General features: G+C 36.5%; 1 long non-coding RNA gene across 2 annotated transcripts in view; it reads left to right on the top strand.

Moving 5' to 3' along the window:
* The window catches only part of LOC117979992 (uncharacterized), a 163,649-nt gene extending 146,070 nt beyond the window's left edge, over positions 1 to 17,579 (top strand). Inside the window, exons 4-5 of one of the 2 annotated variants that reach the window (XR_004671103.3) lie at positions 10,719 to 10,823; positions 11,013 to 17,579. This is a non-coding gene — a long non-coding RNA (uncharacterized LOC117979992). Of the gene's footprint in view, positions 1 to 10,718 lie in introns of both variants that reach the window. The other variant, XR_008625163.2, reaches the window with a different exon arrangement.
* Positions 17,580 to 24,836: the final 7,257 nt, after the last annotated feature.

Here is a 24,836-nt window from a genome sequence, read left to right as displayed (position 1 = left end):
CAACCTCCACCTCCCAGGCTCAAGTGATTCTCCTGCCTCAGCCTCCAGACTAGCTGGAACTACAGTCACATGCCACCAAACCAGGTTAATTTTTAAATTCTCTACCAGACATAGAGACGGGGTTTCATCATGTTGCCCAGGCTGATCTCCAACCCCTGAGCTCAGGTAATCTGCCTACCTCAGCCTCCCAAAGTGCTGAGATGAGCCTTCTGTCTGAGTCACAGTGTCTGGCCACAGAATGTTTATTTTAACCTTTTTTTGTTTTACATAATATATGAAAATTATGCATTTTTTTCTAATCACCTAATGTAGGGTACACCTGCCAAAGTCATGCATTTTTGTCAAGATTTTGAGAACGTCCATCTCCATCACAAACTTCTCCAGTGATTTCTGGCAGTCTGTAGCTCACCAGAAACCAAGAGCAAACAAATTATTGAGTTGATTGGTTGGAAATTCCAGAAACAATATTCCATAATTACACTCATTTGCTTTATATGACTAATTGCTGCCAATTCCCCTCTTTCTTTAGATAATCCTTCCCCATAAGCCACCGCACCTAGCACTTTTCATGTATATGGTTTGAGCTATCATATTGATGGAAAAAACTAATAAAAATATTTCCAATGGGAAGAAAGTTTCAAAAGCATTGGGATTTGAAGGATTGGATACATTGCACCCTTGTTTTATTTTGTTTTGTTTTGCTTTGCTGTGTTTTTATTATTTTTATTATACATTAAGTTTGGGTGTACATTTGCAGAATGTGCAGTTTTGTTACATAGGTATAAAGGTGCCAGGCTGGTTTGCTGCACCCATCAACCCACCATCTACATTAGGTATTTCTCCTAATGTTACCCCTCCCCTAGCCTCCCACCCACTGACAGGCCCCGGTGTGTGATGTTCCCCTCCCTATGTCCATGTGTTCTCATTGTTCAACTCCCACTTATGAGTGAGAACATGTGGTGTTTGGTTTTCTGTTCTTTTGATAGTTTGCTGAGATTGCTGGTTTCCAGCTTCACCCATGTCCCTGCAAAGGACATGAACTCATCCTTTTTTATGGCTGCATAGTATTCCATGGTGTATATGTGCCACATTTTCTTTATCCAGTCTATCATTGATGGGCATTTGGGTTGGTTCCAAGTCTTTGCTATTGTGAACAGCATAGAACAACCCTTCTTAATTTTATTTTCTCTTTCTTTTTTCTTTCTTTCTTTCTTTCTTTCTTTCTTTCTTTCTTTCCTTCCTTCCTTCCTTCCCTCTTTCCTTCCTTCCTTCTTTCCTTCCTTCTTTCTCTTTCTTTCTTTCTTTCTTTCTTTCTTTTTCTTTCTTTCTGACAGCCTCACACTGTCACCCAGGCTGGAATGCAGTAGTGCAATCTTGGCTCACTGCAACCTCAGCCTCCCAGGTTCAAGCGATTCATTTTTGTATTTTTGGTAGAGGTAAGGTTTCATCATGTTGGCCAGGCTGGTCTCTAACTCCTGACCTCAAATGATCTACCCACCTTAGCCTCCCAGTGTGCTCAGATTACAGGTGTGAGCCACCGTGCCCAGCCCGCATCCTTCTTAAATTCTGCACCAAATAAAAAAACAATGGCATCAATTGAAGAAAAAAGAAAAGTCACCTTCATTCCTGATAGAACTACTGGAGAACTTACATACCTCAATGTGAGAGGCTCCACATGGAAGCCCATAGGTGTAGAACTTGACCAGTTCTTCAGAGGAAGTGTTGGACTCTTCAGAAAAGATGCATCTATCCAGATGTCCAACTCACACTAATTCAACTGTTAAGTGAAAGTGGATATAAATAAGGATTTTTTTTCTATAATGGTGACATTTTCTCTACCCACTTGAGAAATCCAAGCCAATGGCTAGCATTGTAAATGAATTAACACACTTCACCTCAAATCAGAGGAGTAAGACAGGTTGGCAAAAGACCAAAGGAAATCCCCTGTAATGAAAACCAGAAAAATTGAAAAACATTACCCTACCAAAACCCCCAGAAGAAACAACACACATTTCTTCCAGAAAGCACCCTAGATTCAATACCATGTCTTTTATGGTACTATGTTGGTTACCCCCATAAACTCAATGAACTCTTCTAAACCTCTTGCAGCTGACTTGTTTTCCATCTTCATTTTATTATCACAAGAGACCTGGAGGCCATGATTACAGAGGAAATAATTCAAATATTAAATACCGATTATAGTATATAGTAATGCACAGTATCATACATGTTATATGTCAAATGCGAAGAGGAGAAATTTTCTACTAGGTAGTAGACCTTACTTTTTGACTGGCTACATAGCAGCAATTGAGACAATATGAATACATAATGAATAAGTAATATTAAGAAAAATAGAGGGTTTTTAAAAAATCTTTTTAAATGGTGAGGACAGTTTACAAATTAGTGTACTTCAAAGCCAGTATTTTCCCCAAAGCACAGGGCTTTCCCCCACAACTAGATCAACATTAACCCTATCTTTGACAGAAAGAAGGAGACAATCACATATACAACAGCTTTATTATTCCCATGATTATGCAGTTGCAAAAAGACTATTAATAGGAGTAACATCAGCTATTGCAGCATGTATTGCTACTTAAAATAGAGATAGCCTTGTATTATAATGATTAAACAAAGATAGGAGTCAGAACCACAAAACCCTCCAAAATATAAAGCTCTCGATATTAATAATTCAGATTTATAAAAGATAATAAAAATCTGAATTTATATTATAAATTAAATAACATATTTTTATATTTATATTATAAAAGATAAAGATAATGGAATATTTTTCCAAATGATTAAGAACCAGAGAAACTAGGATTCTGAACTTCATTGAGCCCTTCATTGTTAATGTTTATTAATAAAATATTGATGGTAAAATAAGAACCATGCTTGTATAAAACATATATAATGAACTCTAAATATCAAGGCTGACATTTTGGCATATATTCAAACATAGATACATAGGTTTCTTTTGTTTGTTTTTTTTCCCCAGTTTATACTGAAGGCCTAGTAAACATACAAAGAGTAGAATTGAATCTAGGCAGGCGAATTTGACCATTCAGGGCACCCTCTTCTTATAGGTTGCATTGTGTTCTCAAAATTTATATGTTGAAGCTTTAACCCCCACTACTTCAGAATGTGACTGTTTTGGAGATACGGCTTCCAAAGAGATAAAAATTAAATTAAAATGAGCCCCCTGAGTGCTCTACTCCATTCTAACTGGTGTCTTATAAGAAGATATTGGGATACATGAAGAGACAGCAGATAAGCTCTTGCAGAAAAGAAAGACCATGTGAGGACACAAGGAAATGTCAGTCCTCCACAAGCCAAGGAGAGAGGGCTCAGAAGAAACAAAACCTGCCAACACCTTACTTTTGGACTTCCAGCCTCCAAAACTATGAGAAAAAAATTTCTGCTTTAAACTACCCTGTCTGTCGTATTTTGTTATGGTAGCCATAGCAAACGAATACACTATACTTTATTCTTTAGAAACTACACATTGTTTAAAACTGCCTGAAAAGCTGATTTCATGTTATTGAGAGCTTGGCTTCAAAATTACTAGATGTATAAAGGTTGTCATAAGCAAACAGAAATCACATAGGTGCTAAGGATATTTATCACAAAGAACAGCCTTCCTAGTTACAAATTGTAATGCTTTATAATTTGTTTCTCATTTAAAAATTATAATCTCTAAATTTAGAGTAGCTGACATGTCTTTGTTACCAGTAGAGGGTTTCCAGGTTCCTGGCATCTTGAACAAAGAATTGGACAAAATGCACAAAACAAACCAAGGAAAGCAAAAGCAGGTATTTATTGAAAAACAAAGTACACTCCACAGTGTGGGAACAGGCCCAAGCATGGGGGCTTAAGAGCCCTGGTTACAAACAAATTTTCTGGGGTTTCAATACTCTAGAGGTTTCCCATTGGTTACTTACTGTATGCTCTATGTAAATGAGGAGAATGAAGTGAAGTTATGGAGTCATTTACTAGGAATGCGCCCTATGTAAATGGAGAGGATGTTACTTGGCTTGTGTGGTCTATGTAAATGGAGAGGATGAATGTGAAATTACAAAGTGTAAATGGTGTAAATGGAGAGGATAAAATGAAGTTACAAAGCCATTCACATTCTTGTCATTGCTAAAGTGCTTTCATTTTATTTAGTTCTAGGAAGTCAGCGTGGGTCGGCCTTATGTTCCCTGCCTCCAGGCCTATTTCCTCTCTCATCTTTATCATGGGTATCCATAGGTGAAATAGTAACCAAATTTAGGTTTGTCATGGAATTGATGAACTAATTTGAAAGATTTTGTAAAAATTTTGTTCTCACTTAATGACCAATGTGAATAGAACCTCATATTTCTTATTAAAGCAATAATTTTTATTGAGAGGCATCAAAAACTTAATTGATGAACTGATATTTGAAATTACTCCATGAAGTAGGTATTAACCTATTTTTTCTGTGGCTCTGTTTTAATATATGCATTGTATTAGTCTGTTCTCACATTGCTAAAAAGAAAACCTGAGATTGAGTAATTTATAAAGAAAAGAGGTTTAATTGGCTCACAGTTCCACAGGCTGTAAAGGAAGCATGATGCTGACATCTGCTTGGCTTCTGGGGAGGCCTCAGGAAACTTACAATCATGCTGGAAGGCAAAAGGGGAGCAGCACCTCACAAGGCCAGAGAAGGAGCAAGAGAGAGATGGGGTAGTTGTTACCCACTTTTAAACAACCAGATCTCAGGAGAACTCACTCACTATCACAATGACTGTACCAAGTGGGATGATGTTAAACAATTTATGAGAAACCACCGTGATAAATTAATCACCTCCCACCAGGCCCCACCTCCAACATAGAGGATTACAATTCCACATGAGATCTGGGTGGGGACACAGATCCATAGTATGTCATGCATTTAATATTGTAGTATGATATTCACATACTGAACCTTAATATGTTTTCACTGCAGATTCTATGTATTGTATTTGTCAGTGTTTACAATTCACTTAACGTTTTCTTTGGCTACTTAAATTTTCTTAACACAAACCTAACACTGTATCATCAAGAAGAACCCAGTAACTTCAAGTCTTCTCTCTATTCATTAGAAGATTGAGTATGGTATATTTTCCACTGTAGTCTAAGTTATCATTGTGGAGTCTCATTACTGTGTTACATTCCTATTTATTAAATATACCTAAATTGTGAAAGTGTATGCAATTGAACATAAATTGGCACACACGTACACAAATTTATAATTATTTAAGCTGAAATACAAGTTAAAATTAATTTTTGGATAATATAGAATATTAGAAAGAGAAAAAAATTAACTTCAGGTTCTCACCACAAAGACAATATTATATTGGAATCTTTGTTTAGATCAAGAGTATTTTATTTTACATGATCATACTGCATTGACAATTTTATAAATTGTTTTTTCATCAGGTTTTCCTTATTGGTGTTGTTTTTTCATATACTGTATTTGAGTTAAGTTGAAATTGATATATTTAAGTGCTCACATTAAAAATGAAATCTTTGGCTACAGTTATCGCAAAGATAGTGAACTGAGGATTGTTGAAAAGATATTGGGAGAGGCAACCACATAGACTATAACCCATTCATAGATATACATTTATTCTTTTTCAACAAGGTTTTTGAGCAGTTAAAACTATTAAGCAATGATGTTAATTTCATGATTAAAGAGGAGACATGGGAGGGGGTGTGTATGGCACATACTATTTTATTGGGATTGAGTCCATTTCTCTTTATTCCCTTTGGAGAACTGTTCACATTCAGCTGGTGAATAGTGGCCTCTGTTTACTGATACCCTCAACCTGCTCTGTCGAAAGAGTCAGAGTTGCTTGAATAAGCAACCAATGTCTTCACTGTAGTTTGAGAAAATTCTCAACATATTCTCAGGAGAGGCAGTGAGAGCGATGTGTGGTTCTCAAATGTTCAATAACACAGAGGGCTTTTTATATTACTTATGACCCCAGGTGTCACAGGCACATCTTACATTCTGTTGGTTCAAGGTCACTTTGTTTATATCAGGGAATTTATACGCATAGTCTATAAGAATATGTTTTGTTGTTGTTTTTATTTCATTTTTTTTGAGACAGAGTCTCGCTCTGTCACCAGGCTGGAGTGCAGTTGCAGGATCTCAGCTCACTGCAACCTCCACCTCCTGGGTTCAAGTGACTCTCCTGCCTCACCATCCCAAGTAGCTGGGACTACAGGTGCATGCCACCATCTCCAGCTAATTTTTGTATTTTTAGTAGAGACAGGGTTTCACCATGTTGTCCAGGATGATCTCAATCTCCTGACCTCATGATCCAGCCGTCTCGGCCTCCCAAAGTGCTGGGATTTCAGGCGTGAGCCACCACACCCGGCCAGAATATGTTTTTTTTTTTTAAAGAATATTTTTAAACAGTTTGTCAATTGTTCACAAATTATGTTTTATTCAGTTACAACATTGAGGCAGTTTATATCCTGAGCAGGTAACAGGTACTTATTTTTGAGTGAGCTAAACTAACAATGGGGCGATGAGCTTTTCTTACAAACTGACTTTTTTTCCTACTCAATGAATCACAGTAAACAATTCAGGGTAAGATCCTTTAAAATATTTATAACTTACCTATACTGCAGCTGTATTATTAAATAACATCTTTGATCATATGCATACATATATATGTCATTGTGATATATGTATACTTATGAACAGGTATTTAAACACACACACATACTTCATCTTTGTCTATAAAAAGAAAAATAATTTCAGATATTTTAACAAAAAGATATTGAATACAGGGAATTATGTTCTTCCAGAACCCTTAGCAGCACAGGAGGGATAAAAGACATGGAGTCACTTTTGGCCCTGGTGAAGTCAGGAGCATAAGAATCTCATTAGGTAGATACCACGTTTCTGTTGCATGAGCACCAAAGCAGAGTGACAAAATCACAACTATAAACTGCTTTACATCCCAATTGTGAGGTCTTCTCTTTGCTCTATCTGCTACTGCCATAGAAGGATAATACCTCTTCTTCCTTTCTACTTTCAAACTTTCACCCTTATTACTCTCAACTGGTGTATTCTAAACCATAATTCTCCTGGCAAAGGATTCTTGGAAATGTAGGTGCCAGTGTTCTAAAAGAGTTTAAAAGGCTGTCTGTTTGGCCTGTGTTCTGTACATTTTGAATGTACTATGTAACTCAGCTGCAGGTGGTGGCTCACGTCTGTAATTACTTGAGGACAAGAGTTTGAGACCAGCCTAGTCAACATGGTGTAATGCTATCTCTACTAAAAATACAAAAAATTAGCCGGGAGTGGTGGTGTAGTAGTCCCAGCTACTCTAGAGGCTGAGGCATGAGAATTGCTTAAGCCCAGGAGGCAGATGTTGCAGTGAACCAAGATTGCACCACTGCATTCCAGCCTGGGCAACAAAGCAAGACTCTGTCTCAATAAATAAATAAACTGTGTGATACGGTTTGGCTGTGTCCCCTCCCAAATCTCATCTTGAATTGTAACTCCTACAATACCCATGTGTTGTGGGAGGAACCTGGTGAGAGGTAATTTAATCATGGGGGGCAGATCTTTCCCATGCTGTGCTTGTGACAGTGAATAAGTCTCATGAGATCTGATGGTTTTAAAAACGGGAGTTTCCCTGCACAAGCTCTCTCTCTTTGCCCGCCACCATCCACGTAAGATGTAACTCGCTCCTCCTTGCCTTCCACCATGATTGTGTGGCCTCCCCAGCCATGTAGAATTGTATGTTCATTAAACCTATTGCTTTTGTAAATTGCCCAGTCTCAGGTATGTCTTTTTCAGCAGCGTAAAAACAGACTAATACACTATGCAACCCAATATTCAAATAAATAATACAGATATCTACAACAGTAGCAATTTTTATTGTTATTTTCCTGTAAAACATGAACTTGATTTTGGCAGAGATGAGAGAAGAAATGTTGAAGATGCAGCAACTAGAAGCAGTCAGAGAAGGGCATAGTCAAATTTATATATAAAGTTTGGACATGTGTGGAAAGACTAGAGATATCAACCCCACCTGCCTTCTTTTGCTGTTTTGTTTTGTTTTATTACAATAGCTTTAGGGGTACAAATGGTTGTTGTTTACATGGATGAATTATATACTAAAACCAAATTTTAAAATATAGCCAGCTCATTACGTGAATTAAGTTTTATAACAGAATATAGAGAATGAGATATAGGCATATTGAATAAATGAGAAACTGAAATTAACCATGTCTCTAAAACCACCTAGCTCCTAAAATTCATTTTACAAAATCTATCATTAATATGTCCTATCCTGGAAAATAAAGATAGTAATAAAAAGACTTTAATAGATACTTTTTATATCTCAAAAACCCTAATCTTTCCCTGTGGTGGATATATTTCCTATAATCTTAACTAAAATATTTTCATGAGGTCTGAGTGGAAAACTAATCTCTACAATGAGTTTTCTTGCTCTGGTTATAAGAAACTATTTAAAGGAAAAACCAGTAAGTTGTTCATTCTTCTTTTTTGTTTTTTTTGAGACAGAGTCTCACTCTTTCACCCATGCTGGAGTGCAGTGGCAAGGTCTTGGCTCACTGCAGCCCCTGCCTCCTGGGCGCTAGTGATTGTCCCTCCTCAACCTCCGGGTTAGCTGGGACCACAGGCATGTACCACCACACCTGCCTGATTACATTTTGTGTTTTTAGTAGAGACAGGGTTTTGCCATGTTGCCCAAGCTGGTCTCAGGCTCCTAAGTCCAAGCAATCCACCCTCCTCAACCTCCCAATGTGCTGGGATTGTAGATGTGAGCCACCGCACCCAGCCTGTTCCCTTTTATTTAAACTTAAAAATATGTACTAAATAATTATTATTTGTTCAACACTATTTTATATAGTAGAAGTTTAAATCCAAAAGGATGCTTCAAGGAGACTGGATTGTAATTATTGTCTATATGTTTGTCAAGTAGAAGCTAAAAAGAGGGGTTAATTAAAGAATTAAGGCACTGTTTCAGTCTTAAAATTTGGATGATTCAAATTTCTGTTAGGATCACACTATTCCTTTCTTTAGAAGCCCAGGAAATGATTGATCTTCCAGTTTTCTCCCCAAAACCCCTGAAACAAAAATAGTCTTTTTTTCTAAAATCATCTTGGGAAGCAGTGTAGAGAGAAGAGTCAAATTAGCCCTATTGAGGGAATGATGGAGAGGCTCACCTCTGCCATTAAGCTAAGAAGGAGGGGTCAAAGCTGTGTTCCAAGGCCAGATCTGAAACATCTGCCTTCTCCTGTAGCAGAGTGCAGGACATTTGACATGAACAACTAGCAACAAAAATGTCATAGAAAGAATGACTCCCAAACAGATAAGAAGATTCCATACCAGAAATATTTCTGTGTGGACAAACACAACAGATGTCCCCTATACAGACATGCAGCAACCAGTTATAAGAGAGAAGCATGTTATTAAATTGTTTTAAGGGTTTATTACCAAGGCTTAAGTCTTGTCCAAGTCCTTCATGTTGTGCAAAACAACCAGAAATTTTTAAGGACAGGATTCACATGATCTGATTTGTGTTTTAAAAATAAAACTTTAGAGCTAAGTGTAAAATAAAATGGAGTTGAGGAAAAGGGACCATTTAGTAGGTTGATCCAGTATTTTTGATAGTAGGTGATGGTGACTTGGAGTACAGTAGCAGCAAAAAAAAAAAAAAAAAAAAAAAGGGAGAGAACTGAACAAGTTTAACGGGAATTTAGTGGGCAGAAATGATAGAACTTGGAGGACAAACAAGATAAAGGAAAAACTAATTCATTCAGGCTGGGCACAGTGGCTCACGCCTGTAATCCCAGCGCTTTGAGAGGCTGGGGCGGGCGGATCACATGGTCAGGAGATCGTGACCATCTTTGCTAACACGGTGAAACCCCGTCTCTACAAAAAATACAAAAAATTAGCCAGGCGTGGTGGCACACGCCTGTAGTCCCAGCTACTCAGGAGTCTGAGGCAGAAGAATCGCTTGAACCCGGGAGGCGGAGGTTGCAGTGAGCCGAGATCACGTCACTGCACTCCAGCCTGGGCGACAGAATGAGACTCTGTCTCAAAAAAAAAAAAAAAAAAAAAAAAAAAAAAACAAAAAAAGCAAAAACCGAATTCATTCAATTAATACATATTTATTGAATTATTGCAATATTACTGGGCTTGATGCTGCAACAGTGAATACAACAAAAACCCCTGGAATCATAGATTATGTATTCTATGGAAAGGTTATTCTCATTCTTCAGCTACTGGTCCTTGGATTCAATCTAACATTAATCATAAACTTATATTTCAAGACAACTGACAAATCTCTCACAAGCTTGATTCATCATCAGTGAAAGTTTCTAGTCCCCCGAATATTTTTAAAAAAAAGAGAGAGAGAGATGCAGCTCCTGAAGAAAAATGTCCCAAGTTGTTTTTGTTTGTTTGTTTGTTTGTTTGTTTGTTTTTACATGGAGATAGTAGATCAAAGGACACCTACTGAGAACAGAGTTCTAGTCAGTCAAACTGAATGGCTGCTTCAGAACCGTCAAATCTTCCAGGACAAGAATCTTTGCTATCCTTGCCCAGAAAGACCACTGTGATTCTTTCTTCCTGTACCCTAGTCTAAATGGAAGCTTTTATTGCTGTTCTTCTGCGCCATTGTGTTTTGAATGTGTGAAAGTTTGTAAAATTTATCATTTCTCCACAGATTACTGGACTGTGATGAGCTCCATCTGGACTTGAATGAAAGGAATGCTAATCATCCTGGATGTGGATCCGGGCAAGACAGTGTGTTGTCTTCCTCTGGGAACAGGTTGAGTGAGGTTTCCAATTGTGTATAGATAGTTGCATTATGTTAGAGGAGAACATATTTTAAATGTTATGTGTAGGAAGAAAGGCTTTGGGCATCCATAGGAATGGTGGAATATAGCTAATATATTATGCTTTTACCAAAAGAGAGTTCCTACTCCTACTAATAGACAATCTTTTTTTTTTTCTTTAGAAATTATCTATTGCCTATTCTCTGTCCATGTGTTTGTGTGGGATTGATGCCAACTCCAGGTTCCAGGCATGAGAAAATGATCTGAACCTGGCCAGTAAGAGCACGTTCTTCCCAGCCACACTGACTGTTTCATGCATAATCATCAAAAGGAAAGCATAGATAAAAGAGGGAAACGGAAGATTCTTGATTACATTGTTTGAACTCACAGAAATAGTAATGCTAAATCATCTCTAACACTAGCATTTTCAATAAGTATAAGGGCTATGTCTGTCTTGATTACTATATTATTCACATGTAATAAGAAAGTACCTAGAAGATAACAGGAAGATAACTATTTGTTTAATTGAATTAAATCAAATTCAATTTAATATTTTAAGATTTTCCTGGACTGTAAAATATAATTTTGATGAACGGAGAAAAGAGCAAATTGTATCACACAATGAAATGTGTGCTAAATAGCCCTGAATTAATTGGTTTGCCTTTCACTGGACATTTCACCTTAAATCTTACAATTTCTTATCATTTTTATGGTCTCAGCTCGAATTTTGAGCCAAAGTACAAGAGGAAAGGCCTGTATCACACAAGTCCACTAATTTCCTCACAATATTCAGAAGACTTTATTTTCACCATATTAGAGTTTTTTTCTACATCTTAAGTATATTCTTTTATTCGATATATAGTTTATTAGAGAGATACGCTCCATTGTTCTCTCTTTGTTTATAGGCAAAAACTTGGTGAGTAGCTATTTCACAAAGGGAGAACAGGAAAATTAGAAGTTGTGGGTAGGAAGAGAAGGAGTTAAGTTTTGAATATATTGGAATGAGGCATCATGGGATATCTGGGTGGAGGTATCTCTCACATACAGTCTGCAGTTTAAAAGAAAGCTTTGTGTTGGAAATCACATTTCAGAGTTATCATGTTGTAGATGTTAAGTAGTTGTACACAGATCAGTACAAAAGCCCATTCAAGGTGAACATCTAGACTAAGAAATGGAAAATGCAACTGGGACAAAAGAATATTTAAGGGTTACAGGCCAGGCGCAGTGGCTCACACCTGTTATCCCAGCACTTTGGGAGCCCGCGACAGGCAGATCACGAAGTCAAGAAATCAAGACCATCCTGGCCAACATGGTGAAACCCTGTCTCTACTAAGAATACAAAAATTAGCTGGGCGTGGTGGTGTGCACTTGTAGTCCCACTTACTTGAGAGGTTAAGGCAGAAGGATTGCTTGAACATGGGAGGCGGAGGTTTCAGTAAGCTGAGATCATGCCACTGCACTCCAGCCTGGTGACAGAGTGACACTCCGTTTAAAAAATAAATAAATAAATAAAAAGAATATTTAAGGGGTACAAAGAAGAGCACACAGAAAGGTAAACATAACAGCGACAGGACAGAAAATATTTCATGAAGCACAATTAATGTGAACTGAACACAAGTTGAGTAAAATTCATTAACTCTTGTGTTCAATGAACATTTATTAAACCACTACTATGTGTCAGGTACTTTTCTCAATGTTGATGAAACAGGACTGTATGAAACTGGGCGGAAAAAGTCTCTCTTCTCCTAGACCTTATAGTTGCTCAGTCCTCTGCCTGCTATGCACTGGCATTACAGAGGAGCATAGACAAGGATCCCATCAATGGAGCAAGAAGTGTTGTCCCATTTATGCAAAGAATATCCATCCCTAATTCGGGATATTGTAAGAGTTTCCAGGAAGAACATGCTATCACCACATTGACCAGAGTCAAGAGGAAAGATTGATTGAAAATGCCCATTGGATTGAGTGCAGTAATCTTGGAGGCCTCCCTGACATAAGGTAAAAAACTTGCAGAGGGGGTGGTGTGACTGTACTGGGTACCCATGGTAAGGGGATCCCAGGAAAAATCATACTTGTTACCACACCAACTGACCTCAAATATTGGAGGTAGTTGGAGGTGGCATCATGTTCAGAGCAGTCACAGGTAACAGCTGACAAATGGACCCAAACAGAGCTGAAGCACAAAATTTGGCCCTGAATGTAACTTTTCTTCCATATGAGTAACAGTAGCCCAAGACCAGCATTTCAACACCGGTCTAGTTATTCAGTCTCATGCTATAATGGGAAAGGAACATAATGTTGGCCAGCAAAGTCAGTCTGGTCACCAGACTGTTCTGAAACCAGGAGCCTGAGACAGCCACCTGAGGGAGTTTCAGAGCATCTCAGGACATCTGGTAAATGCCACACAGGGAGTTAGTGGTTGCAAAGCTCTCCAAAAGAAAAAAAAGAAAAAATAGGAACCATAACTTGTAAGATTCACAGTGGAAGTTCAGGACATACCGTTGTGATAGTACTGCCAGTGCCAACAAGATTTAAACCTTCAAGGAAGACATTTTTGGTCCCTGAGCAGTGAGCACATGGAGCTCTGACAAGATGGCACTGCTGGCCCTGGCTGGTCTCAGCCACTGAAAGGTGACTTACAAAAATTGAGAATAGCCATCCAAAACACAGGGTACCCAGAGATACTATCCTGGGACAAAGGCCCTGCTTTCAGGGTCCTAGTGTCATACCGCACCACATTGCCCAAATATACTGCTAGCCCTCAAATCCTTGTCTCAGGGTTAGCATCTAAAACAGGGTCATTTAAAATTAAGAAAGTCAATATTTAAATAACCAACATAAATGATTGCTTATCCTGACTGAATTTGGTGCAAATCTCAGTTCCAGCACATGATCTGAAGAAACAGATAAATGATTTAATTTTAAAAGCCTCAATTTCCTTCTCAAGAAAATGAGAGCAATTCCTCATAGACTATTCTAAGGACTTAAAGAGATCCCTTGTGCTAAGTTCCTCATACTGTTCCTGGAGCAAAAGCGTACTTATTAAAAAGCAAGTTTCAGTAATTAACATATTATTCACTGCAAATTTTCATGGTAAAATAAAGTGGATCTTGTCTATCCTTCAATTCTTTCATCAGAATGAGGGAAATATCTCCACATGAAAATATTAGTGAAACATCTTCACATGAAAATATTAAGATTTATTCATAGGAATGAATCTCTGTGTAGGAAACCAAATAACTTAGATGCTAAGAAGACTATATTTTAGATAAAATTGTCAACCCTCCATCAAATAAATAAATCAAAACCCTAGATGCTTGAAAAAATTTGATTATTTACTAACACACTTTTGTAGTTAAAATAAACTGACATATATTCATGCATATCAGTGCTATTTAAAAAAAAAGTGAGCTCAAATATATCCTGGTGAATCAATACCTATTAACCTACCTGTAAAGGACACCTTTTAGCCAAATTTCTTTCATGATTTGAAACTCCCACTGGTGCCAAAAGAACACCTGTGTTTTCATATCATCTTTTCCAGATGTGGAGCAGAGGAGAGAAAGGAGCTTGAGACTTAAAGTTGTCTGAGGTCAAAGATCAAAATATTGAATCAGAATTTTTATTACAATTAATCCACTAAAGGGATGACATAAATAAAAATGCTTATCACACCAGCAGTCATAATTTTTGTGATATGGTTTATCCACTTACCTTGTTTTTATTTTTCTCCATTGTTCTTACCACTACTTGGCAAAACTTATTGCTGTTTATTGTCTGCCTTTCATGCTAGAATATAAGTTCCATCATATCAGATTCTTGCTCTATTTTATTCACTGCTGTATCCTCAGCATGTAGAATAATATCTGGCATATAGTAGGTGCTTAATAAAAAGTTTTTGGGTGAGTTAATTGGGAAAAGGCACACTCCGATAGCAGATATTTGAAAAGAAATCTTGAAAGAGGCAGGACTCAAGCTTAAGTTTACAGGAAGAATGTGATCTCACTAGGCAAACATAAAAGGTTGTTTAAAGCAGAAAAATTTTGCAACATAATAAGTAGTTTGGCTTAATTTTGTATTTGCACTTTGGTGATGTTTTTTCACTCCACTTTGCCTCCAATTTTCCCACATTAACTTGTCATTTAGTATTTACTTAGGGTTGTCTCACCTGTTTATTGCAGCATAACAGAATTCCAGTGAGAATGGCTGACACTGAGTAAATGCTCTTTGGTCGTCTTGTTTTGTCTGTAGCATTAGGTATGGCTCACTGGTGGTATTAATGGAGAAGTTGAAAACAACTGCATAATACATGAATCCAACAAACTGCACCTGAAGTATCAGAACAACATTTCAAACATGTTTATTAAAGTATTAGCACAAAGACTAAAACTCAAAACATAAATTGAATCTGCACTATTATGGACTTACGATACTTATGCAGCTAAACAGAGTCAGCATTACATTAAAAATATGCAGAATGCTTATGGTGATTTCATAGCATGTATCTTAACAGTTGTAATAGCTTCCTGCCTAAGTTCTCTACTTCAAATTTTCCCTAGTTCACTCAGATATACACATTGTTAGAAGATTAATTTTTCTGAAGTAAAGCTGATGTTTGATTACTCCTTTCACACATTTGTTCAACAAATATATAGACCAACTTTAATATGCAAGACAATGCACTAGATACTGGGATACACATAGATATGGCCCTTGTCCTTACAGATTCCAAAAACTTCAGTGATTCTCTATTATCTAGAACAGCATTTTGCATTGATATTTATATGAACTAGAGTAAATATGACCAATGTCAAGCAATGTGGAAAAATTTGGATGCAGTAAATAAGTTTTAAATGTACAATATACCTCTGGATTTTCAAAGGTAAATATAGTATTTAGTATATTCTGAATTTTTGATTCAATAATTTGTGTATATGTGTGCTTATGTGGAGAAGCTTTGGCTATGGCAAAAAAAAAAAGTCACATTCTGCAGAAATGCTTCTTAATTCTGTATATCATGTAATTTCATAAATGTTCTTCTATATATGTATTTGCACAAAGAAATTTCAATAAACACTTGTTGAAGGGTAAAATACCTTACTGTCCCGTGAAAAATAGTGAAAAATTAGACCTTAGATTTTTAAAGATGGTATTGTGGAGATCGTGATGGAATAATTGCAAAACGGCTTACAAGAAATAATAAAGCGCATTCTATTTATCATTCTAGGGTTCATTATTGACAAGTTTACCCTTAACCACCAGTATGTGAAACCTACAATATGAATAACAACAAAAACATTTTGAAAATTGTAAGAAAATATGTATTCCTTAGTGTACCAAAGAAAAGACATCTTGTTCATTTACTTCTATACAAGTAGTATTCAGTACTAATGCATGAATATCAATGTATTAAAAAGTACCTGCACTTTTTCTGTCTACAGCAGAGAAAATAATTCAAAGATTAGAGTCTAATTTTGAAATTAAAATGTGGATAAAGAATAGACAATGATGGGCTGGGGGTGGTGGCTCACGCCTGTAACCCAGCACTTTGGGAGGCCGAGGTGGGCGGATCATGAGGTCAGGAGATCGAGACCATCCTGGCTAACACGGTGAAACTTCGTCTCTACTCAAAATACAAAAAAATTAGCCGGGCGTGGTGGCGGGCGTCTGTAGTCCCAGCTACTCGGGAGGCTGAGGCAGGAGAAAGGCGTGAACCCGGGAGGCGGAGCTTGCAGTGAGCCGAGATCGCGCCACTGCACTCCAGGCTGGGCGACAGCACGAGACTCCGTCTCAAAAATAAGAAAAAAAGAAAGAAAGAAAAAGAATAGACAATGATGGTATAGTGAAATTATTTATTATTTCACTTTCAAGGTAAGATCATTAGAGAAAGGCAATTTGCTATATGTAGGAATTGTGTTTCATTAACAACCTGGAGCAGTGAGGGCTGAAATCACATTCTTAAATACATTAACAAAATTTTTATTGTTTCTCCCAGAGACAGAGTGTTGTGTTTAGTTGTTAGTAGTATTCAGCTTAAGGGCAAATTGCAATGAAAATTTTGTTGAGGTGAACTGAGATCTCAGCTATTTACCATGGCCAAAACGAAATTGATTACACACCTTGAACACTGCCTATACTAAAATAAGTGTTGTTTAGCATAAAACAAATGAGAGAAAATAATATATGTTAGAACATAAAATCAAACTTTTGATGAGTTAAAAATTACATAACATTTAAATGTGTCTTTAACAATGTTCCTTATTAAGAAAACATTCAAGGCCAATGCTTTACCTCTATAATCCCAGCACTTTGGGAGGCCAAGGCAGGAGGATCACTTGAGGCCAGGAGTCTGAGGCCACGTGGGAAAAACTGCGAGGCCTCATCTCTACAAAAAATGTTTAAAGTTAACAGGATGTAGTGGCACATGCCTGTAGTCCCAGTTACTCAGAAGATTCAGACAAGAAGATGGCTTGAGACCAAGAGGTGGAGGCTGCCGTGAGCCATGATCGTGCCACAATACTCCATTCTGGGAAACAGCATGAGACTCAGACTCTAAAAAAAAAGAAAGAGAGAGAAAAAAAGAAAAAATTCAGTGTGAGACCAAGATAAATTCAATAATTTTAAAAACCTCCTAAATCTACCAGAATTCAAGAAGAAATTATCCTTACTAATTTGAGAAATGTAGATTGTGGAATTTCTCATTTATTATATTGGAAACCTTTTATATCTGAGCAAAAAGTAGCATCTTTAAAAACTGCTATTCAACAAACACATTCATTTAGAAATAAAGTCAAAGATTCATAGAAAGTTAAGACTGATACTACTTGCTTATTAAAGGATTGTTTTCACATATTCAATTTATATCTGTAATGACAAAATCATAAAAAGTTAAAGAACTACTTTTACTAGTTTACATCTAGAAGTGGAATAAAATAATAATAGCAATGATCATTAAAATAATGATAATGATTATAATGATGATGATGATATCATGACAAAAACACGTGACAGAATGATAGTATTTAATATTTGCTTGAAATGGAAAATTGCCCTTTAGCTTTTACTATTGGAAAAAAAGATATACACTGAAATAGCTTTATGAGCATCATAATACCACTTATAATAGGAAGCATAAAAATTAGTACATACAATTTGCAGACTTAACATGTCTTGGTTCAAGTGAATCTCTTACTGGGGGTCCTGGTTACTCCAAAAAGGGAGCTCTTTTCCATCCAGTGTCACAAAGCCAATATGCAAAACACAAAGTGAGTGTCAAGCAGTGCAAATTTTATTCAATGGTCATAGAATGGGAGAAGTGGGAGTGTAGCTCACAAATCAACTTCTCAGCTCTTGAGAAGAGGGAATTTACAAATATAGGGTATATTTATAATGATGGGGCTAGGCATTAAGAGGCAGGGGAGAAATATTCATGTTTTTCTTGAAAAGAGAGAGATTTTCTTAGAATTAAGGAACCACCTCTTTTCTGTCCTTTTTGGGTCTCTTCTAGTCATTCTCATGGTAATTGTCAACTGTCATTGTCATTTATCATGGAAAGTGAAATGAAGCTAGAGGTTCTTCAGAGGTCAAGATGCCACTGTGGATTCTGCCAACTTCAGTTGATTTAGTCCTAGGAAGAAACTTAACAGTCTCAGACATGCTAATTATCAGAATGAAGCAGAGTTAAAGCTGAGTAGAAATTTGGCTGTCCCTTAGACACTGCCTTGGGCAACATAGGCAGGGTAGGCGTCCAGCTAAGTCACTTAGGCATTATATGGATCCAGTTAAATCATGTAGGCATTGTATTGAGCAACAAAAGTGGGGTAGGGGTTCAGCTAAGCCATGTAAGCACTACCACGGGTAACAAGCCCACAAGCCTGGCCTCAGCATTCTCATCAATATCATAACAACGGGTAACAAGCCCACAAGCCTGGCCTCAGCATTCTCATCAATATCATAACACAATGTAATTGCACACAGATATAAAGAGAAAGATATACATTAATACATACATTTGAATTAAAGATAACTATTTAAAGACCTTTGCAAGTGCTTCATACTAGGATAGGTCCTTGAAAATTTTTCTTTAGGCCGGGCGCAGTGGCTCACGCCTGTAATCCCAGCAGTTAGGGAGGCCAAGGTGGGCGGATCATGACGTCAGGAGTTTGAGACCAGCCTGACCAACATGGAGAAACCCCTCTCTACCAAAAAATGCAAAAGTTAGCCAGGTGTGGCATCAGGTGCCTGTAATCCCAGCTACTCAGGCTGAGGAGGGAGAATCGTTTGAACCCAGGAGGCGGAGGGTTCAGTGAGCCAAGATCATGCCACTGCACTGCAGCCTGGGCGACAGAGTGAGACTCTGTCTCAAAAAAAAAAAAAAGAGAGAGAGAGAGAAAATATTTCTTTAAGCTTAAGCTTTCCATGTATCAATGTCTTCATTGGATCATCATGATACTTAATATGTACAGAACTTGAAAAATAACACAAACTAATATGCTGAAAATGCCTGGAAGAATTGCTGATATACAAATTTTTTCCCTTCTTTCCTTCTTTTCTCTTGGTTTAATTTTTTTATCTTGTTCTCTTACTACACATAATGTTTTCTAAAAAAGTATGGTTAATATGGATATTTGTCTGGTATCATCCATATTGTTTTCTGAGATTTTTCATAGAATTGGTTTCTCTTCCTGTTATTTGGCATTTGTCTCTGTTATTTCAGTGTCTTATAAAAGTCTGTACAAAAATAACCTTTTAAAAATCTTTTCCTTAAAAAAAAAATGGGTAAGCTAATTAGCCTGCTACGTTGATTGTTTAAAAACGAAAATGTATACAATGTTATTATAAGGCAATCTCAAAAAGTATCTTGCCTATGACTGAAGTTCTAGAACATGGTAATTCTGTCATCAGTATACACAGTGACATGGCATGTGCAAATGGCAGATGTAATACAATCAGATTTTGTGAGGAAAATAAATACTTCTTATGGGCTGGGCACAGTGGCTCATGCCTGTAATCCCAGCACTTTGGGAAACAGGAGGATCACTGGAGACCAGCACAAGGCCAGCCTGCATGACATAGTGAGACCCACTCTCTACAGAAAAAAAAAAAAAAAAATTACCTCGACATGGTGGTGCATGCCTATATTTTCAGCTACTTGGGAGGCTGAGGTGGGAGGATCACTTGAGCACTGGAGTTAGAGGTTGTAAAAAGCCATGATCACAACACACCACTTTATCCCAGGTGACAGACTGAGACCCAGTCTCAATAAATAAATTAATTAATTAATTAAATTTATATCTATATATGTATATATATACACACACAAATACATACATATTTTCTTATTATACATAACTTCATAATTTCTTATGCCACAATATGATTCATAAAATTCAATTAACAAATTATTTATTGAGTATCTACCGTGTACAAATCACTGTTCTAGGTCCTGGGAATTCAAATCCACTTATTTGATTTGATATATCAATTCAATTTCTATAAGTGTAATAGAGACTCTGAGGAATGAAAATAATTTTAATAAATATTTTCTGCACTTGCAATAAAGCAGATTATATTTCTTTTTCTTAAGAAGCTATTAATATATATTGAGCAAAATAGGTTAAAAGTGAAATCAATTTAAAAGTTAATTTTATTACTAATTTCTCACATTTAATATGCAAAATTGCATTGTTTATTGCTGAGAAAATGAAATAGGCAGTATTTTCAAATCCAATTTACCTATAAAATCTTTATCTCAGAGCAACAATTAATGTCTTTTAAAACTAATGTTCTAGAATAAAAATGGAAAGAGAAAGAAAGTATTAGACCAAGAGGAAGAAGATAAAGATGAAGACTGTTATGATGATCCACTTCCACTAAATGAACAGTAAACATATTTTCTCTTCCTTATGATTTCCTTAATAACATTTTCTTTTATCTACCTTACTTGATTATAAGAATACAATGTGTTATGCATCTAGCATACAAAATATGTGTTAATTGTTTATGTTACTCAGTAAGGCTTCCGGTCAACATTAGGCTATTTGTAGTAAAGGTTTTGGGGAGTCAAAAGTTATACATGGATTTTCAATTGCATGAGTCAGCATCCCTAACCCTCTCATTGTTCGAGGGTAAACTATAAGAGGAGACTTTTCAACCACTATCTATCAACTCCTTCCCCACTCTGGCTTCTTGGCTATAAATCATCACTTACCCTTGTTGTATTTGAAGTTGAGCCTGTGTGTGTGTGTATGTATATATATATATATAGTAAAGATTTGGTATGCTTTGTTTGTTGTTTTATATATTAAATAAAGTCTGACAATTTTTTTGTTATTTTCTAATTGGCTCATTGATCTGTCATTACATTTTTCAATGTAAATGTAAAATGGGGCAGTTTTTTTTTTTTTAAGCATATTTCAAGTTTGTATCCTGTTTAGGCTAAAGCGTGACAAAAGCAGCTATTAAAGCTCACCTTAACCTTCTGAGTTCTCTTTTTTCTCTTTGATTTTGGCCTTGTAACTCTTTATTAAGTTATCAGAATTTTGATGTTTATATGAAGTTTTGTTTCTTGTGGTTTTTGTTTTAATATTTAAACTGGCATTCTATTTGTTTTTAACGGAATGATTGGTTTGAATAGATGAGCTTGCCCTAACGACACTTCAGAATCCATTATGTATATTGAATAACAAAATAACAACTTTTAATGATATCAGCAGAAATGTCCTTATACTGAAGTTACGAATAATAGTGAAAGAATTGGAGCAATGCAAACATGCATAAATAGTAACAATTTTCAACTTAGGTATTTGATTGTATGAGTGTAAAAGAAAATATTATTCTAGCAGAAAGACTATTTAAGACTATTGCAAATGAGTATTGTAATAAAAGATAAGGCTCGACTCCAAATACAACAAGGGTAAGTGATGATTTATAGCCAAGAAGCCAGAGTTGGGAAGGGGTTGGTAGATAGAAAATTAACAAGAAGAAACATCAAGGTATGAGAATTCTTGCCAAAACAACTTGAATAATTTTTGCTTTAGGCAGGTGAGTGTGATCAGATGTCAAGAGTGGGAAATAAGAAATTCAATTAGATTTTGAGAGTGATCAAGTGTAGAAGATTCTTTCTAAACTAACTTAGCAGGATTCTTGCTAAGACTGGGCTACGAGCCCAGCAGGGATGAGGGCCAAGGTTGAGGCCTAGTCAAAAAGAAGACTCAAAAGAACCTGACTAAGCTTTAGACACGGATTCTTTTTCATTGATATATTATGGAATTGTTAAACTTTCGTTTTCAAGTAATTTTATTATGCATGGTATTTATTCTTTTATCATGAAATATAACTTGAGCACCTATCATGTTCTAGTTATACTTTTAGGAAAAGTGGAATCCAATGGCTGAAAAATGACAGATAGTTTTCTTGGTCTAGTAGAGAAAACATTCAATTAACAAAGAAGCAAAAAATTAATAATTTTAAATAATAATCAGCTTATGAAGAAAATGTATTCATGAAAGAAAAAGTTTAGAAAGGGTGGTCTGGGAAGGATTTTCTTTTTTTTTTTTTTAATTATAATTTAAGTTTTAGGGTACATGTGCACAATGTGCAGGTTTGTTACGTATGTATATATGTGCCATGTTGGTGTGCTGCACCCATTAACTGGTCATTTAACATTAGGTGTATCTCCTAGTGCTATCCCTCCCCCCTTCCCCCACCCCACAACAGGCCCCAGTGTGTGATGTTCCCCTTCCTGTGTCCATGTGTTCTCACTGTTCAATTCCCACCTATGAGTGAGAACATGTGGTGTTTGGTTTTTTGTCCTTGTGATAGTTTGCTGAGAATGATGGTTTCCAGCTTCATCCATGCCCCTACAAAGGACATGAACTTATCCTTTTTTATGGCCGCATAGTATTCCATGGTGTATATGTGCCACATTTTCTTAATCCAGTCTATCGTTGTTGGACATTTCTAACAAGATAACATTTGAGTCAAAATTTAATGACTGAGAAGTCAGACTTAAAGAATGGGGAGATAGCATCCTGAGTAGAGGTAGCCTACAGAAATCCCCAAAGCAGGAACAAATCTGGATATACCCGCTAAATGAACTCCCAGCTTCTACTCTGCTTACTGCCAGTCTATTTTTTATGAACAGCCCGACTGATCTCCCCAAAACATAGATCACACCTTGTCACTTCTCTGCTCATGACTTTGCAATGACTTCTGGCCTCACTCAGGCTCAAATGTATCATGTGTACTGTGTTCTACATGATCTGTTCATTTCTTCATTCTCTGCTTTTTCATGCCAGCCTTTTGGATCCCAACTACTTCCATTCTCATCATTTTTCATTCAGCTGCAGCCATACTGGCCTGTTTGCTGCTATTTGAAAACACCACACATGCTCCATTCAGGACCATTACACTTACTTCTTCCTCCTTCCTCAAATGCTTTCATAAATGGCTCACTTAATTTTGGTCCCTGCTCAAATGTCACTTTAGCAAAGAGATTTTTGCAAATAATCCTTAATTTAAATGGCATCCTTCCAACTTATTCTCAAGTTGCTTGCCCTGTTCATTCTTCTCCATTGAACTTATAAACTCCCAGTATTATATCTAGTAGTCTCATCTTATCCACACATTTCCTTTCCATGGTTTCAGTTGCCATCAGTCAACTGGGGGTCCAAATATAGGTAAGTACAGTATAATAAGATATTCTGAGAGAGAGAGAGGGAGAGAGACCACATTCACATTACTTTTATTATAGTATATTGCTATATTGCTATTAATGTTCTATTTTATTCTTAGTGTCTGTTTATCTCTTTGGTATAGATTGAATATTTGTCCCCAGCCAAATCTCACATTGAAATGTAATCCCCAATGTTGGAGGTGGGGCCAGGTGAGAGATGTCTGGGTCATGGGTTTGGATCCCTCATAGTTAGGTGCAGTCCTTGCCACAGCAAGTGAGTTTTGCAAGATCTGGTTGTTTAAAAGTGTATGGCACCTCCCCACCCACTCTCTCTCTTGCTCCTGCTCTGGCCATGTGACGTGCCTACTCTTCACTTTATCTTCCACCTTCTGCCATGAATATCAGCTAACTGAGGCCTCCTCAGACACTGAGCAGATGCTGGCTCCATGCTTGTACAGCCTGCAGAAACATGAGCTAATTTTGTTTATAAATTACCAAGTCTCAGATGTTTCTTTACAGCAATGCAAGAATGGCCTAACTCTTACTGTGCCTAACTTATAAATTGAACTTTATTATAGGTGTGTATGTATAGGAAAATACATAACATATGTAGGTTTCAGTACGGTCTGCAGTTTCCGACATCTACTGAGGAATTTGGAACAGATGCCCTTTGGATAGGGGGTCTACTGTATACTTATTTGTTATTTATTTTCACTTACTTTGCTGCCTCCAAGAGTGTAAGCTCCAGGGAATCAGGGATTTCCTAGTTGTATTTAAAAATGGTATCCTCAGCACTCAAAAGAGCTTATAAAAGACAGTGGGTATTGAAAATTTGTTTCTTGACTGAATTATCATTCTGAGCTATGTATTATTGTAATATTCATTGGACTGATGAGAAAACTATGATTCACAGAATTTATGTCTTAGCAAAAGCTGCTTAGCTGGTAAGACATAAACCTGCTTATGTTATTTTACAAATGATTTTTCATTTCTTGGTAAAACACATTTGAGAATTATGGATAACAGTGTAACATTTATTTTTTAAATAAAAATTGTAATAATCACATCTTTAAAATAAAAAAATATACTTTTTAAAAAGAAGTCCTATAATGGATAAAGAATAAACATCTCTTAGTTAAATATAATTGTAGAAAATGTTAGAAAATTTGAGAGAAAAAATTTCCACTGTGCATATCATGTTTCTTAGGTAATGGTTGGCTTGCAAGATGATTCTCCAGGAAAATGTTTTATAATTCAAAGCCCATTCTCCTTGGTGGAAAAACTCAGACACAAGAATTCAAAATTATTGCAAATGCTGCAGTATCAAATG

This window comes from Pan paniscus, chromosome 3 (genome assembly GCF_029289425.2).
Source record: "Pan paniscus chromosome 3, NHGRI_mPanPan1-v2.0_pri, whole genome shotgun sequence".
NCBI classification, from domain to species: Eukaryota; Metazoa; Chordata; class Mammalia; order Primates; family Hominidae; genus Pan; species Pan paniscus.
The sequence above is the reverse complement of the archived record's forward strand: the minus strand, read 5'-3'. Positions and strand labels throughout refer to the sequence as shown.